The following is a 15,050-nucleotide window of genomic DNA, read 5'->3' as shown; positions in this document are numbered from 1 at the left end:
GGATAAACCCAATAGCGTAGCCCTTAGAGGGCTACGCCTATACTCATATAATCTGACGTTACCTACGTAACGGACGTTTCTGAAAACGTGTCTGAGACACCAAATCTCTTGTCCCATTGTCTATTGCCCACCTGACCAACATCTCGACAGCAATTACAATATGTCAGGCACTTTTTAGACTTGAATGCAGTCTTTTATCCAAACATTGAAAATGTTATTCTTATGGTTCATAATTAGCTCCTCTGCTCTCTTCTGTCACAAACTATTACAAACCTCTAACAAAAACACAAAATATTAGAAAGCGGTTTAGTATCCCAGACAATCTTCCCTCTGGTACAAAAACCAGGGGGGAAAAATAAGATCTCTAAAACCCTTAGTCTGACATGGACTTGATCCATAAACAAAAGGGTGACAGCAGCAAGAGGGAACCCCCCCCCCACCCCACCCTCTGGTAGTGCTAATCTCCCAAAGCGTGGTATCTCTGATTGCTATGTTGTCAATCGTCCCCCATCCGCCACCACTTTTTAATCAGGATTACCTTCTCTGACACTGAGACTCAAGAGTTAATTAGGGGCCCAGACACTGCAGGGGCTAGAGCCCTATTGGAATTGTTAGGATTATAAAAACCATATCCAGTATCCTCATGGTTGCACTCTGACAACCAGTCGGATGTGTTGGTCAATACTAAAGCTTAGCCTAGCTAAAAAAATACCTCCCAATGTGTGTGGATTGGGGACTTAGTTAAATGCTGTAGTGTCAAGGTTCTTTAGAATTTTTCATAATTTGCTTTTTCTTGAACACACACTCACACACCCATTTTAAAGCAGCCTGTTCTGATACATCTTCCTCCCAAAAAAAAAAAATGTCAGGGAAAAACAATAAAAATAGTCAACTTCTGAAAAAAGAAAGGAAAACGCCAGGTTGCCCACTCTGTTTCCTGTCAGCTGGAATACAGCGGAAAGTGCCTGTCTCCATTTACATTCAAATGTCACCTTCTATCTTCCCAGGGGCCGGGGAAGGTTTAACTCTCTCCACCATGACGATCTTGACAAACCTTTCTTCTCCATCTGGGAGACAAGCTTGTGATGCACAGTGAGAAAGTGAGAGGAAACTCAATGCATTTGGCCTCTGGTGCCTTTTCTCTCTGTCTTCTTTCTCATTTACACGCCACTGGTATGCTGTAGTTTGTGTATCCAGACTGGAGTGCATAGGCTTTGTTCCATTTTACTGAAAGATGAGGCACTGTGCTGTTTGAAAAGGCACCCAGCCTGACGGAGTTGTAATTACTGAGGAGGCCTTATGATTAGGCTTTTCGATGAAGGGGTTTTGTAGCGGTGGGGGAATTATTAATACAAAATGAATGATTGCAGTGAGCCTAACTACAAACAGAGAGGGTAAAATGAGAACACCTACAAATGGTGTGACATCAAGCATCTTGTAGTAAGGGAGATGATGGTATCATCTGCATACAAAACAACCATCCTTGGCTCAGAACGCCCAACATGGCAGTGATGCTTATATTCCCAGAGATTCAGAGGCAGCCATTTTATGTGGTTAAGAGGCCCACATAGTGATTCCGCGCCATCTCTTATAAACCAGGACGCGTATCCCCTGATGCATAGGGATGAACAATCAGTCTGACAGGCAGGTAGTTACTCCTTCTTAACCCCGGCTAGTGCTGAGTGATGCTACAGAACAGCAGGCCCCCTCCCTTTCCTATCCCTCCCCTGCTTCCCTCTCTCTAAGTCTGCTCTGCTCTGTGTACCCTTCCTCACTCTCTCCTCATCTCTCATTTGCTCTAGCCTCCTATTTTACACACACTCACACTCTTCATTATTCTCTTTCCTCTCTTTACCCCCCCCCCCCCTTCTCTATTCCTATTCACTGGCTCCCTCTCTCTCTTTCCCTCCCAGAGGCCTATGTTTCCTTGCTTGCATTACACACAATTACTTCCATCCATCAATTATCTGCCTACTCCTCTTTAGCTAGCCCACTTCCCTTTCTCTACTCTATGACAACAACCCCCACTATCCTGCATACACATGTTTCTTTGCTACCCCCATCTCTCACCTCCCACCCCTCAAGGCAGCTGAGTGTGCCTCCCCACACGCTTGTGGTCCTTTCCCTTCAACTCCTTTCTCTTCCTCCAAAGCTCACCCCTCCTGTAGCCCCTCCTCATACCAGATGTCCCTAAAGTTTGGGTGAGTTTGTGCATGTGTGGAGAAGGCAGGAACAAAAGGACAGGACGGTGGATTTGGGTGCAAATGGATGGGTGGGTGTAGGGGATCCTGTGAATGCGCCAAGAAATCTTGCCCTTGGCTTTTTGTGTGTGCACAATAAGCACCATCAGATTAACAGCTTTTGGAACACATACACAAAACCACTAACCTCTCATAACTATTTCACACTGAAACAGCAACTTGTGGAAAGCTCATGTTTGGTGTGAATTAGTCAAAGCAGGTTATTGGACCAGTATCTGTGAGTTGTATCATAACAAGGAGGTTATGAAAGTTAGACTTAACTAAATAAATGAATAAATACAAACTGTAAATAAAGTGGTATTTGGCACAATTGGAAAAGCTGCCAAGCTGCTTTTAAATACAGCACTGCAAGTACACAGTAACTTAAGACCACTTGTTTGCTGTATGGCATTTGCCGTTGGAGGAGCTTGTGAGTTATGGTTGGAGGAGGCAGCAGAATCAGAAATAAATCAATTATTGACATTGCAGACCAATCACAAGTGATAGGTGTAATAGGAGCAGTTTTATTTAGCCACCATTTAAATCAAACTGTCCAATTAACTAAGAGCCAATCACATTGTTAATTATAGGTGCTCTAATAAATATTGAGCACAGAGAGAATGGGAAAGTGTGTGACCTTGCTTACGAGTAGGTTGTCATGCAATTATCTTGGCAAAGTGTATCACCTCACAAGGCACTAACAGGCTCAAATCATAGTATATGCGCAAACAGAAATGTTTTTGGAAAAAATTGCACCCTAACCCATCCTGCATCACCACTACACTTCATACAGATGGCTCAACAGGCTGTTGTGGACCATCTCACGGTCTGCATGAGCAGCAGTTAAATGAGCTAAATGCAACCTGTTCGAACCCTTAGAGAGTAAGAATTACCCCCCTTGCACCACACACACATGCACACGTCTAAAACCTCAGGGGTCAAACTACCAGGGCACAGGGCAGCCCTTCCTGCTAGACCTGGTTTGCAAAGACGAAGAGGAGGCAGACACCCCAAGGGGAATGTCTGTGGATTAATCTGGGGGAGAGCAGCTGGTAACCACACTTCCCATAGAAACAGTCCAACAGCAAGCATCAGGAGACAACCAGAGGAGATGCAGACAGAGAGACAGGATCAGACACATCCATTTGATGCCTGTTCCAGACCGAGTGTTAATTACTTCTCACCATGAAGCAGCAGTTCACGTTAACTCCATAACCATAAAGAGGATGGGATCAGGGCCTGGGGGAAAGGAGTGTGAATGGGTGGTTGTGCGACTACAGCAGAGTTTGGTATAGTTCCCTCTCGGGCTTTAACAAAGTATGCACTATGTTTGTTCAAGTGTGTTGTATCTTGAGGGAGGCAGAGTAGAGTGAAGTGGGAGTAGCAGGCATCAACAGAAGGTCTGCTACTGCTCATCGTCAAAAGCGGATTACTGTCACTTCATCAGAAAGAGATGGAGCGAAGCATTTTTATAAAACCTGAAGGTACCAAGGGAACGGGCAGGCGGCTGGGGAGGTGACAATGTGTTGATGTATTCCCCAAGGCTTTACCAGATAGTCTGGCAGGGATTAGCGGAGTCTATGTGTCTGAGGGGCTACCTTCACTTCTGCACACAATAACCTGACGACTGCAAATACTCTGATTAGGAATCCACTTCTACCTGGCACATTTGAGATGATAAAAGGGCAAAGAAAAAGCATGAAACGTATAAATCTCATGTGTAAATGCACTAAAGACACATGTAAGCTCTGACCCAACACTCACAGCAGCAGAAATGCATTGCACACAGTCCAATCTAAGAGTAAATAAGCAACTTTTTTTGCGTATGTATCTAATCTGGATTCATATGCAACAGTGACAGAAAAAAGACACAAAGAAGGTGTGATGTGAGGGAAGACAAACTGAGTGAAGTAGATATAGAAATGAAGAAAACCCAAGAGTGAATGAAAACACAGAAGGAGCCTAACAGTCAGCCAAGATACAAGGCAGACTTAAACTCAGCCAGAGACAGATCAATTCGGCTGAGTTCATACGCCTTATCATAGCCTCGTCTTATCTGGCCCCTGCCTCTCAACGTGTGTCACCTCTGCCCAAAACCTTTGTGTGCTGTCTTTTTAAGTTCAGGAGAATCAGTGTGTAAATAGGAATATTGGGTGCTGCTGGGAGGGTCATGACCATTTCTCACCTCCAATAAAGGTCTGTTGAGCTACCAATTTTAGACCCAAGGCAACCAGCAGGGGTGTCCGAGTAAGTGGTCAATAACTCGGCTGCCAGCCACCCCGCTCATGTTTCTACCCTCATGGCCAGAGTGAAAATGTAGGTCTATGGAGTAAAAATGACATACCAGCCTCCGGAAGTTTAACCTTGATCTAAATTGTTTTCAATTATCATGTGTGTGTTGTTCTGGTTTTCCTCTTTCACTGCTATCTCTGTCTACTCTACGTATAAAGGTTTGTGATTTTTTATCAAAGTGCCTTACAGTGCTGAGTAGGGATGTAACAAAGCATTATGAATTGGTTAAAGGGCATGATGCTAGTTAACATTACACAGCAGGTTAAAATGCTAAGACAGCTAAGGAGTATAAAGTGTGACTGTATATCACTGGAAAGCATTCCAACACTGAGACAACAGTACAACTTTCAGCAGCTGAAGACACTGTGTAGCACTTTGAGACACCGTAGCCTCTTCCATGGTCAGCGTTGTCAGAGAGTTACCTGGTAAAATAAGTTATTTTTATAAGTTATTGTTATTACATTTTAAATAAATCATTTAAATATGGCCGTATGGCCTCAGCAATAAACAAGCCATTTTTTATTTCACAGACTGGCGTTTTGTGTTCTTTTTTTAATGTGTGTTGGCTATTATTTACTTACTTTGTCTAATTTACAGTAATCAAGAGCAGCACAAGTTGCGGTGTTTTGAAGCAGAAAGAGAGTTTTTTGGGGAGTAGCTTCAGCTTGCAAAAGCTTAAATTTCATTTCAAGTTTCTTATTTTGTTGCTCTACATCCTGGTTTGGCTGACACACAAAATGATGGTTCAGGCTTGAGGGCTGGAATAATTACTTTTCATGATGGGAGAAACTCCAATGCTCATTTTAAGCTACAGTTAAATTCCAAAAAGTCACTACTGTACATATTGTTGCCAAAAGTTGTTCTTGGAAATGTAAGACACCAACATGTGTGCATTTTAGCTTTTCTGCTATAAAATTGTTAAATTTTACTTTCATTGAGGGTTTTCCCATTCTGGTTATGTGGCAATAAAAGAAATGTGCATGACAAAGGATGGCTAATCGACAAATCAAAGAGGAGAGGAGGGGACACTTTACAAGACACACTGCCTCCTGTTTTCACAACCAGACTAATTGCACCTTGTGTCGCTGGAAGAGCACTGATTTAGCACTCGGAGCATATTAAAATGAATAAACACAATTAGCTGTGAGTGCAACAGCACCTCTGCACAGCGCACATTTCTCTCTGCGACGACTCACTTCAGAGCAGCTGTTATTAACTGTGTTGTTGCGTCAAGTGCAATGTGACTAATTGCAAAGCACTTGATACCACCAAAATGCTACTAATTTGAATTTAAAATTAAATGAACAAGGCATTGGGTGGTAAAAAAAAATAATATGGTTGACTGTGCCACTGTAGGCCTAAAAGTCTTGAACAAAAGCTCTTGGCATACATGTTCAGTACCGGTACTGTTTGCTGATTAATGTTTGGCATTATGACTGTTGAACATTATATTACCACAGTGTGAATTCAAAATAGAGGCAACGTAATTGAAGAGATTCAAGTTATTAATAAGAGGTCATCCTTCATTGTTACATTGTTTAATATATCTGTATATGTGTTTTTGAGTATGTGACTTTTGCAGAGATCTAATTTTGACACTTGAAAATGTTTTACTGTTTGCAAGTTTCAGTTTTAGTGCAGCATCTGGAAACTCTCTGATGATAAAAAAAGCTCTTCGAGTATTATGAGTGCTGCTTGCTTTACCTCTCTAAAAATCCAATAGCTTAAGTTGGTTGTATGTCAAACTGTCAAAAATGCACTTGATGTCAAGAACTGCAAAGAACAAGTGCATTAAACAGTCAGATAAATGACAACTTTTGAACTCTCCTGAAGTAAAATGCATAATTAGAAACAGTACATAGCTTCCAGTCAGTGTGTGAGGCCTGTAGCTATCTAGAATCTCCTCTCTTCTCCCTTTTGAAATGAGAGAGAGAGAATACAGCCTAGTGTTGAGGTAGGGGAAATATAAGAAAACAGCTCAGAAAGTAATAATTTCAAAGGAAATGAATTTCAAAACCCCGAGGAGGACACTTCTTCAAGACCTCTATACTTTGTGGGGAAAAAAGCATCATATCCGGGGCACAATTCAATTAGCTTTTCCTCCAAGTGTAGGGAAAGGAGCTCCGGGGAGAAATCAAAAGTTTTGTCCTATAGAAGTTTTTAACGATGTGAGGTTCTCACTGCCCCGTCCTCCTCCACTATTCATTACCACTGCTTACAAGCATGCCACCTACAAAAGGCATCGATCTAAGATTTCTACAGACATAAAATAAATAAATTAAAGTACAATTTCAACAACAACAAAAAAGCATATTGCTGATGCAGCTGTGAGAGACACGCTCTGGCTGGCAGCTTATCCTTAATATTTTTATTGCCTTTTGTCTTTCTTGCCCAGTTATTTGACAGTGATCACGGGTGATAAATTGTTCAATTAAAGCCACATTAAGAATCGTGAACACACGACGCACAGCCTCTCGGTATACGCGTTGTCCAATTACTCTGAAGGACAAGACTCCTTCTTGCTACTGACGATCAACATGTGATTCTCATCATAAGACAAATGGGTTTATTTATACAACCTAGCAGGCTGATTGAATGCTGGCGTGCAAGACTGATGATTTGGAGTTACGCCACAGGTAAAAATCTGAATCTCCATTACAAATGCAAATGTGGTAGAATTTGTGTTGATTTTTTTTAGAACAGCAGAATAGAATACAAATCCTCCACCAGGTTAGCAGATTGTTCTAAGTTCATGGGGGTGTGAAATAGGTGCAACAACTGAAAGTAAATAACACTCAGTGGTATGTATAACTGAATTCATTGTCTTTCATCTGCATTATTAAGCTCAACTCCCTGATCCCGACCGTGACCTCCCAAAATTTCAAGATACTTCTCTGCTATTTTTTCAGGAACAAAAACAACAGTGTTTGAACATGTTCGTTCAGCAAGCGGCAGCGAATGAAATGCATTACAAATCTTTTTTTGGCTTGCAGTTGCTTGTGGGGTGGGAGGGTGAAGAGAATGGGGTGAGTGTGTGTGTGTGTGTGTGTGGGGGGGGGGGTATATGTTGCCTAGGGAGGGTTTAAGCCTAATGTTCTGATAAAATTAAGATCCATTGCAATTCAAATTGGACTCACTTGACTTACTGTAGCCTGCTGTAACAAAAGAAGAAGGAAAAAAAGTCATAGCCTGAAGCTGCATCTAAACTTTCCAACACAATCGGACAAAAGTTACTTCTCAAGGCAGACAATTTACCCTTAAGAACAAAGTAGTAATGGTCACAAATTTCAAGGATAATGATTGTAGAAATATCAAAGAAATTGCTGAAAGAAACTCTTCATTATACAGATTTTTTTTTTCAAATAGCTCCAATCAATTGTAATCAAGTCCACACAAAGCTCACTACTAGACACTGCAGACACACTGTTAGTAAAGAGAAAATCCCTCACACATCATCATTTATGGGGATCTTACTGTGTTGTATTGATTCAGTCTTTTCTTCTCGACTTTGTATTAGTAACATAAACAAGCAAGTGCCTGAAAGCAGATTCGGTGTTTTCAAATGCAAAATAATGTCAGCATTTTGGTCAAAATCACACCAGAATGGAGACTCAGAGTTTGATCTGTTTATGTGGAGTCCTGGATGTCCATCAGGACAAGATCGTTGACTACTATCTTCCGCATAGCAAACGCAAATTAACTTAAATTGACGAAAAAGTCAGTAAAAACAGGCGAGGTTTATTTTAAAACAAATTCTGCACGACATATTTTCTTTTTCCCCGCAGCAGACATTAGTTGACTTGCATAGAAAAGACAGATACAACGAGTTGAAAAATAGTTGTAAAGTTCTATCTTCCCCCCTCTCACCACATGTGTTTACTTTATATATCTGTACTCATATCAAGCATTTCGAGATTTGAGAAGAAAAAAAGTTAAAACTTACTTTTACGGCGTGAGAAAAGTCGTTCTGAAACTACCCCCTGGTTGGTTTACGGGGGGCAGCTTTTCAAATCCGTGTGCTTTGTGGGTGAGCCGTCGTATTCCCTCTGAAGGACAGTTATTTCGCATCCCCGACGGTAGAAAAAGCACCGCTATTATCCACTTTCTTGGGCAGCAGAGTAGTCACTTGTTAACGGTGGAAACGAGCAGAAAACACTTATATTATTATTTCCTGTGCGTTTGTATTCCTGTCCCCCAACCCACCCCCCCAGATCAGACGCTCCGAGTCAGAATCTCCTCAGTGAAAGAAAAAGAAAATAGCCTATAATAATCCGTGCGCGACACCGCCGCGCGCGGATTTCCAAATGTATAGCCTGTCTCGTTATTGATGTCTCTCGTTATCTCCACGTCCCAGGTTTTGGATCCTTTCTTCCTAAATCCACCTCGCACGGACTGGGGGTGGGGAGACAGGAGTCAAATGCCCCCCTTTCTTCCTCCCCTCTATTGCTGTGAAGAAAAAAAAACTGAGCCTTGTGCTGCGTTCAATGCCACCTCATAAACTTCGTCCCTTGACTTCTCCGGATTAATAAATCCTACCACTTGGTGCGTTCATGAACGTTTAGTCGGAAATCATACCACAATTGGACCTGTAACGAAACGAGTTACTGTGGCTGAGCTTTTATTTTCATAAATCTGGGCTGCCATGGCACAATAAAGAGAAGACAAAAACACAAAGCAATGGTGCAGTGACATGAAGCACTGAGTGTAGAAATACGTTTGGAAAGATATTTCACTATGTCTATGTAGTTGTTTTTAAATGTAAAAGGGATTTGTCTAAAATACAAACATCTAGGCTAAAGTTATAAACTACAAGAACCTGGTTGGCAATAAAAACAATTAAAAATTAAATTGATTTAATTAAATCATAATTTCGGATGTTCTATAAATAGTAATGAAATTGCATGCAAAGGAGTAAAATGTGTGATCACTTTCCACTGTCAATACCAAGCAGTGTTTATAAAAAAAGGTATTTTAACAACCAAAAATAAATAAGCCTGGGGCACTTAGTCTGTAAGCATCAGCTAAAATTCAAGGCTGGAACAAACAATTTGGAAGATTTACTTCATGTTAGTTGTTTAATGAATATTTATTACTTTTCAGTGCTGTCTGTCTTGTTTGTCCTTTTTACAATTAACATTTCAAAACTAATCAAATTAGCTTCAATTGTTTTAATTTCAGTGATAATAAAAAATAAAACATTTGAGTTACAATGTGCTAAAAAAACAGCAAAACAAACAATTGGCTGCAATAAATGTCTTGCTCTAGTAATTACTCATATTCCAAATTAAAGGGGAAAAAAAATTACATGGATTTACAACAACTTCTGGTGAGAGTCTTCATCAGTCTTCACCCTACTCCTTTCACTTTGCTGTAAGCGAGGAGGGATTTGGACATGAGTACATCCAATTACATTGGCTTTAAGATGAACCAGCAACTCTGATTGGCTGGTAGAATTTGAATTTGAATAGTGACAGCCAGTGCCCACTTTGTCCAGTAGGGAGGCAAGACACAGACTGGAGACACATCAATCCATTGACCAACAGCTAGTTACCCACCAGCCAGCATGCAGCCAAGTGTCACTTTATCTTAGGCTGAGGCTAGTTAAGTTTTCTTTACTTTTGTTAGAGATTGCATTCTAATCCAAACCCCCTTCTGGCTTTAGAAGGTAGTGGAAATGACTGTCTGATACCGGGATTTAAAACTCATTGTGGCTCTGAAAAGAAAGAAAAAAGTCTTGTCCCCTAGCCCAGTCACAACTGCTCAGCTAAAGGATACTGGTAGGTGGCTACGTCAAATCAACTTCCTGGTGCATTAAGGACCAGGGTGTATTATGGGAAATGAGATTTAATTTGGGAATCTTGGAAAGGGGGCTACAATTTGTGAGGCACAGTGCATCAAATGAAAGGCCTCTCCTCCCCAATTGAAAGGAGAGTAGCAGTATATTTTGTGTGAACTTTTCAAGGTATGCAGGCAGTAATGGATGGTAACGGGCCCTTTTTAAAAGACCCATCTTAGCTGTGTGCTGGCAGAAAGCCATCCTGAGCCACACGCAATCCTCCATTGCCCTCTCTCTGCTCTTTGTTTAAAACCCAGCGTGACATGTAACACACTATAAAGAGGTGTAAAGGTGTGTGTGTGTGTGTGTGTGGGGTCTAATCAATTTAACTGGTGAGTAAAAAAACACGTGATTATATCACATACAGTTCTCCCTTGGCCTCTTATTCACACTACAGCCCCTTATTTAATCAGGCCGGTAAATCTTAGCTACAACCCAGAGCTCTCACCGCCGTTCCCCTGGTGGTGTGAGCCTTAACATGGTAAATTTTCAATCGGGTAGGGAAATGCGCTCAGTGGCCAAGGCTAGTGCTTTAGAAGGATAAAAAGAGCACTTACCGCCTGACATGTGCAATCCATAACGGAATAATGAGACTCCTCTACACTAGGAGCTCTCTTCCCCTGCTCTCCCTCTCCACATTTTGTTTTCCTTGTGAGTGTTCATAAATGCCATGTAAATTCAAAGAGCGGAAGATGTGGCGAGTGCTCCAGGGAAAGCGCTTAATCGTTTGCATCTTGTTACCGAATCGTGTAACAGCATGTACTGTGTGAAGATGCTCCGAACGACCAGTGAACCTCGTTGAAACAACTGGCCTCCTGTCAGCTGTTATGTCTCCAAGTGAAGCTGATACTCACCATGATGTCTGCTTATCACTGTTGTCCAACAGGAAACACCAGCATCCAAGAAGACAGCATTTAAGGGGATACGATTTTAAAGGACTTAGGGTCTTGAATCTCAACACTGACATGAGAGTTATGTCCATACAATTTTGAACTCAGCATCTATAGTTCTTATGAAATAAATACACAGATTATGACTTATCAGCATACAGTCGAACCACTAGTATAATGGTGTGATCTTCTTTATATATAAATAAATATGGATAGTAAGCAGTTGGTGTTCATACTTTCTTTAAAAATACTTTACCAGGGAATCTGGGTAGCTAACCTAGTAGAGCACGTGCCCATATATAAAGGTTTAATCCTCGCCACAGTGGCCACAGGTTTGACTCCAACCTGTGGCCCAGTGCTGCATGTCATTCCCCATCTATCTTCCCTTTTCAATAAAGACCTAAAATGCCCAAAACAAAAAAAATACATTACCTACACTGTTAGAAGAGCATTTGTTCTTATGCCTAATTGCTTCTTTTTCACATATGATGCATCTTCATCAAAAACATCTATGCCACCGTTAAAATGTAAGCAAACTATATTTAGTTAACAAAAAGATGAAAGGCTGGGTTTTCCTATAATATATTACTGCTTACTTCTATTTACTGAGATGTTCAACTCAAAAGCCAACAAAAGGGCTGTTACAAACATGCCAACAATGCCAAAGACTAGTAGCTAGTCCAGATTTACCTGCATACTTACAATTCTTTCTTACACCTTGTCCTGTTATCAACTCAATGTAAGACTCAATGTAAGACTGTAAAAAAAAAAAAAAGTTGCTTCTTTCCTCATTGTCACCCTGCTCCCCTCCATTCATCTGTCACCCCTAGGGGTGGAGGTACAATCACCTCTGATAGCAGCGGGCCATTGCTCACTCTGTCCCTGGAGGCGACAGCCCACTTACTGCCAACTCTTGCTCAAATGGAGGACATTTCATCACCCCACCAAAAACACAATTAAAAACATGCGCACGGTGCAGCTGGCGGCCCTCGAGAGCCACCCCTAGTCGCAAGTTTAGGAACTCTGAGCCTGCCTTGCCCTCATATTTACCGCAGATATTTACTCTCCCTGTGGTTGAGTGTTTGACAGCTAAGTTGGAAAGTACTATGTGGAGTTTCAGTGCGAACAAGACAGTGGAAGGGAGAGAGAAAGTAGGCCAGCACTTGGTGCTTACCCATCTCAGAGAGAAGAGCGGTAAGCACGCTCGCCGTTGGTGCCGCGTTGCCTTAAGAGTTCGCTGATAAGTGTCTGGGACTGGGCTAGAATGCTTTCCTAGACTCCTTTCCTTTCCTCCCTGGAAGCCATAATGGAGGATAGTGTGATGGGGTTTCTGGTGATGACACACGCACACACATACTGTACACACACAGCAAGTAGTAACACAGGCAGACTGACGGCTATTAGAGTGCAACGATGCTCCCTCTTATCTCCCACAACGATAGAGATCTACAAAGAGCTTGAGAGAGATTATGAATTCATTACCTTGATACGCAAGCGAGCACTGCGATAGGCAGGAGTTTGAGAATGGAGATTGGAGCTTGGTGGGTGTACTGGGAGGGGCAGGGATGAGAATGAAATAAATAAGATTTTTAAGCTCTTTCTGCATTTTTAAGAATTTTTGCACGCATGCATTTCATTACAGGTCATCTTGGTCTCCACTGTCTTGCTGAGCGTCACTTTAATACAAAAGAATATGTGGGCAGTTGCAAGGTTACAATCATAGCTTCTAACAACAGACAACCCTCAGTTGTCTCTAATTTCAAATTTACATCAACAATATCTGGACAGGTTTCATGTCAGCTCAATGCTGACATTAAATGGAGTTTTTTTTTCCATTCTGTTTGATTTCTTCCATTTTCCCCACAATTTTAAAGTAACTAATAATAAAAGAAGAGTAACATTTGTGATTGGTGTTATGATTTTGGTGAAATCTTTGGTGCTGCTCCCTGGTGTCTTGTCTTGACTTGCTCACTACAAAGAGAAATGTGAGCAAAATCCCATTTTTGTGCATTCCATCCATCATTAAATACATCCTGGCATAAGTGCATGATCCAAGTCCTCACTTAACTAGTCTAACAATGGCCATTGTTGAGAAGACATCAGATAAATGCCTACATTATATTTGTAGATATAATGCATTAGAGTCTGTATAACTCATGGAGGACTTTTCTGCTACCAAACACACTTCCTTCCGCCTCTCTCTTTCTCTTTCAATTCTCCTGCATTTCTTTTAACCAGCTCATTCTCAATATGGCTTTCTCTCTGAGAGTGTTTTCCCTCCAGCGCTGTTGAACTCAGACGACATTTAAAAGCAGATGAAACAGTGCAGCTAAATAAACCAAATAATTTCAGAAGAAAACGTGAGGACAGAGGGAGGCAAAAACATGGACAGAGAGGGAGTGTTTTGTATTACAGTGTTTATCTGTGTGTCCTGTGAATACTGTTTAACTGACTAAGGTTGAATATTGTGCACACTGCTACTTCTAATAAACACAACGTTATTGAGTACACAGCTAGCTAGGACACACATGTCCACCATCTTCAACACACTAACCCACCCGTTCACATGCATGCGTTAACTCCGCACACCGGGAACAACCTGACGGTAAGTGTAACTGCCACTGTAACTGTCACTGGTGTGAACAAGTGAACGTTTCATGTGTTCTCCACTGGTGTGTGTAGGGTTAGACAAGTACTTGCATTTGATTAAACACTATATATTAAATATTCATGTCGATATGTGATGTTGATGTTCCACCATGTCTACAGCTACATATGTAGAAGGAGTCTGTTAATCATTTCTAATTTAATTTACCTGTTATAAAAATATTGTATCCCAGAAAGTAAAGGTGGGATTTGCTTAAAAGTGGTTAACATAATTAAATAGAATGTCATTAGTCTGTGTTTTATGTCTGTGTTAGAGGCTGTATGAGACGCATGACAAGACTACTGGTGTAACCAGCATTCCTATCATGTTTGGGATAAAACTGACCAAATGTAAATTAAAGAAAAAAGATCAGTTATCAGCAACATTGATGTAAAAATATAAATTCTGCTTACAGACGTATCCAGTAAACGCTGTACTGCCTTATTATGCCTAAGGTTTTCTGTGAAAGCTTGTTTTTAGTGTGGTAATAAGCACTTTTACTGAGCAAAAAGTACCTGTAATGGTATATCTCTATATAAATCCATCTTTCAGCAAAGTTAGAAACACATCTTTGATTGTTCTTTTGAAACAACCCAGTGTATAATTTATGATTTGTGTAGGGGTGTTTTTATGCAGTAATATGTCATTACTCTGTGTACATGTTTGGATGTGTAGTGTCCAATGAATGTGTCTTTTGTAAGTATGTATGCCTTTGAGTGATTTGTAATGTGCTGTGTGTGCATATGTGTCTTTCAATGAGTCCTTCTATACAGTGTACTGTATGTGTGTGCATTTGAGTGCCTTTAACGCTTTCGGGTCACTGTGCGCGTGGTGCTGTGTGCAGATGTAAGTGTGCCTTTCAGCGAGTGTTTGTACACATGTCGTGAGTGTGTGTGCATTTCTACACCGCGGAGAGGCGGGTGAGGCCAGAGAGGCTAGGAGTGATGAGTGATGCCAGAGGTGGTTTTCTACCAACCCCTCTGCTGGCTTGCTGGCTCACTAATGGCCTCCTCAGTGGGTTGGCTGACCGACTTGCTGGCTCTCAGTGGCTCTGTCTTCCTTATTTACCCAACTTACCTTTAGACCACATATTAATTCTCTTGTGAGAAAAATAAGCTGTAGTTTAAGAATGTTATATCGCTCAA

At 41.2% G+C, this 15,050-nt stretch overlaps 1 protein-coding gene across 18 annotated transcripts in view; it reads right to left on the bottom strand.

Annotated features, from left to right (window-relative positions):
- Positions 1-15,050, bottom strand: part of ptprsa (protein tyrosine phosphatase receptor type Sa) — a 230,675-nt gene that overhangs the window by 162,270 nt on the left and 53,355 nt on the right. The window contains exon 1 of one of the 18 annotated variants that reach the window (XM_034882192.1): positions 8,476-8,976. The exons of the other annotated variants lie outside the window; for them this stretch is intronic. The gene's annotated coding sequence lies outside the window, so the exon portion shown is untranslated. Of the gene's footprint in view, positions 1-8,475; positions 8,977-15,050 lie in introns of those variants that run through there. 18 annotated transcript variants of the gene reach the window in all.

This window comes from Etheostoma cragini, chromosome 9 (assembly GCF_013103735.1).
Source record: "Etheostoma cragini isolate CJK2018 chromosome 9, CSU_Ecrag_1.0, whole genome shotgun sequence".
Lineage (NCBI taxonomy): Eukaryota > Metazoa > Chordata > Actinopteri > Perciformes > Percidae > Etheostoma > Etheostoma cragini.
This window is presented reverse-complemented; position numbering and strand designations above follow the sequence as displayed.